Genomic DNA, 4935 nt, shown 5'->3' with positions numbered 1-4935 from the left:
TAACAATTAGGCTAATGTTGTCCTGAGCTCAAATTTGAAGATTTTTTTACCTGTGATCATTTTTCGTTTTGGGGGTTTAAAGATTGCCTCTTTGGCCAGTTTGGGACAATTCGCGCTCGATATATTTCGCGCTATTAACGCGTAAGCGAGGTTTAATCCGTCTTAGAAATCCTTCCAAATTGGGTCAATGAAGCTTATATGCCATAATTGAATTGTGAATAGGAGCAAAATCTATCACTTTTTACTTAATATGACGTGTGGGGGATGTTTTCACAAAAAATCGCAATTTTTTTCAATCGATTTTTTAATTTTCTTTAATAACTTTTCAATTTTTCATGTTATTACTGCTCCATAGACCTTAAAAGACAGTCGGAACATTCAGGGCTTCGCCCTGGTACGAGCAGTCCTGTTTTTTGCGTATTTGTTTGTTTCAAGTGCTGCCTCTGTTGGCCCTGATAGCTCCATTGCATGTGATCCCTATCACAGGGAATTTTCATCAGAACTCTCTTTTCTGCAGTACCAATCAAAGACGAAGCTACCAAATGGTCAAATCATACGAACATGCAATCACTTCGAATGGCCTCGATCTCGCCTTCTTCGCATCGGCCACTGAAATAAGTGAAACGTCAGAAACCTGTGTCGCCCGTTTTCTAACAAGTAATGTTAACAGTTCTTCTTTTTGGTTTATAGATGCAGAGTGTTAGTTTGATCATTATCCAGTTATCTTAAGTTTTCAGATTGTCAAAATGCATATAATTTTGCAAAGAGATGTTTTTCAAACTAATTAGTTTTGCTTTATTATTGCCAATTTGGATTCCGACTGAAATACGCAACAATCGATTCGCTAGCAAAATTGGCTGAGCTTATCAGTTTGAAAAACCTGATTTTTTCATCAAATTAAATATGATTCTTGATACTCATGACCACAATATACTTGTCAAGGCGTTAGATTTATATGATGTTACGATTTTTATTTCAAAAAATGGTTTCAAAGCTGTTTGTTGGTTATGTTTCAAGATGTTTCAGTTTACTATACGATCTCGAACATGTAACCTGTTAATGGTGTTGTTCCACAAACTTCAGTTTTCCAACATTTTTTCGTGTTAATGTGATTGACATGCCGCTAGTCTCTCAAATCTCTGATGTTTTTTTGCAGACGATACAGATACTGTCTGGAAATGGCGTCCTGCCAGATTTTCAAAAAATTGTGTTCAACAAATATATGGCTCTTTTTGTAGTTAACTCTAAATAGTGATAAAACTACAGTGCTTACTCCTTATCGAAAAACAGTGCTTATTTACAATAATCCTTATTTTTACACCTCAGTTTTCCAGCTAATGTTTAGGTGAATTATTCGATAATTTTTTTGTCGTTTTGAGATAATATGAGAACATTAATAAATAAGGGCACCACTGTGTTGTTATATATCAAAACTGGTCATTTTGTCCCTTATTAAGAGTAAAGAACGTAATGAAGACTTATATAGGTCTTACTGATTTTTTTTCAGGAAGTATAAAAATTTGTTGACGTGGTTTTGATTTGTCGCGGTTTGACTTGTGATTTCTTTTCAAGTTCAGTGCATTCCCATTGTTAAAAGGAGGGCAATTTCCACTATCGAACAGCATAATTGTAAAGGTCACGATAAACGTGATCGACTTCTGATTTCGAAATTGGAATTTAGTTATCAGATTTCCCAGCGAAGTAAAAGTTTTCTCTAAATTTTCTCATTTTTCTCTAATTGAGTCATTTTCAACTAATAAGTGTCCATCATAAATTGTTTTACAAATTCAAAGAGCTTTAAGGCCATCTAATTTTTTTATTCGAAATTCAAAAGTTGAAGGCTCTTGAAAAAACAACTCAGTTTTTTTTAGTATTCTTGTGTTCGTTACTCTTTTCCACCTGTTAGTTGGCTATGTTGATGTAAGTCTTAGTTACTATTCCTACAATATACAACTAAGTTTTTAGTACGGACTGTTGATGTATGGATGCACGTACATCTGTTTTGCCTTCGACCTTATTTACTTGGTGCAAAAGAAATTTTAAATGCTATTTTTTGGAATCAATAACAATAGCATTAGCAAGTTATAGAAAAAAATCTTTCGGCTTCCGTGACTCTTTAAGTATGACCTTTTCAAACCCAGTTTCCGATTAATCATTAGCCTACTTTAAACTGACTTTCTAAATAGAGCTTAAGCTCTTCAATCCACTTATAGGACCATTGCTGATCACTTGTTTTTCTGTGAAACCTTTGAAATCTTTTTTAAAATTAATGTTTGATCGCATTTTGTTAGGGAGCGCTATAAGCGGTCAATTATGATAAGCGGAAGCAAGTTGTTTCCATCAAATTTTGGACTTTGCCAAAAAATGATGAATTGAGTGAGAAGATCGAACTTGTGAATCAAATATTTGGTGCTTTTTTAAATCTGTGTTTCATTACCTTAGCATAGGTGCTACCACATTGGTGTTCATAGTTTTCGTCCAAAATGTTTAATAGTTTCCGAGCTATTTCAAGTGTTCTGCTATTTTTAAAACATTCCGAAAAACTGTATTTGTAAGCTTTTTTTTCTTTCTCTTGCTTCCCCTTGTCTAAATCTAAAATATGAACGTATTGTGATATAATTATCAGTCGATTGTTATGTTATTAATCGACTTCTTCGAGAAATCGAGAATTTGAACTACTTCGATGATGTTAATTTTTAATAAGATTCAAGGTCAGAATTTTTCAAAATTGAGGACGTTGTCCTAAAAATTTGTTAAAAGCTACAATGCTGATTTAAATTAACCGGACAAAACGCGGTTAGCTTGAAATTTAAAACGCGTTTTTCTCAAATTGGGTTGAGTTTAGGTGAAAACTTATGAAGACATAACTTGCTTAAAATTTTAGCAGAGTTAATGTGGTGTAATTTATTTTGCGAAATTAGGGCCCAAAATTTTACCCCAAAAATGGGTCATTTTGGCTTTTCTTAGTTAATTAAAAATTACGCCAAAAATACCCAGTCGATCACTAACATAAGTACATCAGAGTGAGCTTCTTAAGTAGCCCAACAAACTTTAAGAAGGGTATATTCTCCAAAACATTGTATAAGTTAACTTATTTTGTTTGATAGACAAAAAAGGTCGTTTTTACTATATAAAATACCAACTATTTATTTAAAAACAGTTTTTAAACGGTTTGTAATTTTTTTTTGGAGAATATACCCTTCTTAAAGTTTGTTGGGCTACGTAAGGGGGTCATTTTGATATAGTTATGGCTGCGATCGACTGGTTAATTTTGGCGTAATTTTTGATTAACTAATAAGAAAAGCCAAAATGACTAATTTTTGAGGTAAAATTTTGGGCCCTAATTTCGCAAAAAAAAAATTACACCATATTAATTCTGCTAAAATTTTAAGCAATCTTTGTCGTCATATGTTTTCACCTAAACTCAACCCAATTTGAGAAAAACGCGTTTTAATTTTCAAGTTAAACGCGTTTTGTCCGGTTAATTTAAATCAGCATTGTAGCTTTTAACAAATTTTTGAAATAATTCTGACCTTGAGACAGTAAAATGGCGTTAAAATTGCAATCGAACTTTCAAAACTGCATTTGAACTGACAAAAGGGTAATGCTTAACGATTGCGCTTTTCGGAGAGTTTCGTTTTTGCTTTATTTCAAGGGCACAATTGAAGAAACCTTTTCATTCAACAACGATTTGCCATGTAATGTAATTTTTTAGAAAAAAAAACATCCAATTGCCGACTAAAGGCAAACGCGAAACTATACGAAGAAGTGTTTCGACTTAGTTTAATTTTGTAGGTCTAAAATATTTCGGAAATTTAAGTCCGATAATTTTTTTTAAAAAAGCTATATTTCAAACGAGTAGCGGTTCGTACGTTGATACGATTTGTTACGTTGATTTCTTTGATCAGAAACTTCCATCTCATTTTGGCGGAATTTAACGGCAATTGAGTATCAAACATTATAGAACCTTTTTGATTTCTTTTATGGATGAAATTATCTCGTGGATAATTTATGGCAGATTTTAAACGAAGGCTAATCTTCTTGTGGGCTTTGTGCTTCGCCTTTTCAAAAAAAACTTTAAATCACTTTTTGGGTATTTTTTTTACTTAGACCCTTGTAACGTATGATATTTCTTCTGGTGTGATGTTTTAGTTTGGGGTAAAATGGTATGGGGTACTTTGTCAGTTGACCGATTTTTAACTTCATTGAAAGTGAAAATGAAGAAATGGCTTTTTGTGGGGTTCGTTAGCTTGTCAAATCTCCTACTGGCTCTATCAATTGTTTTTCCTGACCAGGTTTTAATCAGGAGCAGCAGTTTGTTAAACATGACAATTCTGTCATTTTAACCCTAGAGCAATCTCAACATTTTAGTTCATTTTTGTTTTTAATTCACTTCTTGTCATTAAGATAGGAAAAGAGGAACATTTTTTTTTGTAAACGTCATATTTTATAGTTGGTTAGTAGCTTAACCGTTCAGTCAGCCGAAAAAAATCAATCTGCTATCCTTATTTAGAATCATTCAACGTGTTTTTCAATCATTAAAACTCTCCGATTGCTTGAATTTCATCATTTATGTTTTGACCTTGTCTAATGCACTCTTTAGAGACAAATCCACTTTACAAGTTTTGAAAAATTTATTTTGCTTCGATCCAATTTTCATGCGAGTTCCTTTTTTATTCGAAAAAAGGGCAGATAAATTTTGGTTTAAAGTGTGACGTAGAAATTGTTCAAGATAATGAGCGGGCCAGGAAATGAAAAGGCAAATTGGATTAAAGGAAGCAGGAAATAATCGGCATTTTGGGCAAAATTTCTTTACATTCGCCCAATGTAAGTGCAATCTAATCTTGACTCTTCTTCCTTCATTTCCCTTTCAAGTCATACCATACAGAGAAGTCTTTTTATTGAACAGCACGGCAGAAAAGTTGAGTGCTTGCG

This window comes from Symsagittifera roscoffensis, chromosome 8 (assembly GCF_963678635.1).
Source record: "Symsagittifera roscoffensis chromosome 8, txSymRosc1.1, whole genome shotgun sequence".
NCBI lineage: Eukaryota > Metazoa > Xenacoelomorpha > Acoela > Convolutidae > Symsagittifera > Symsagittifera roscoffensis.
This window is presented reverse-complemented; position numbering follows the sequence as displayed.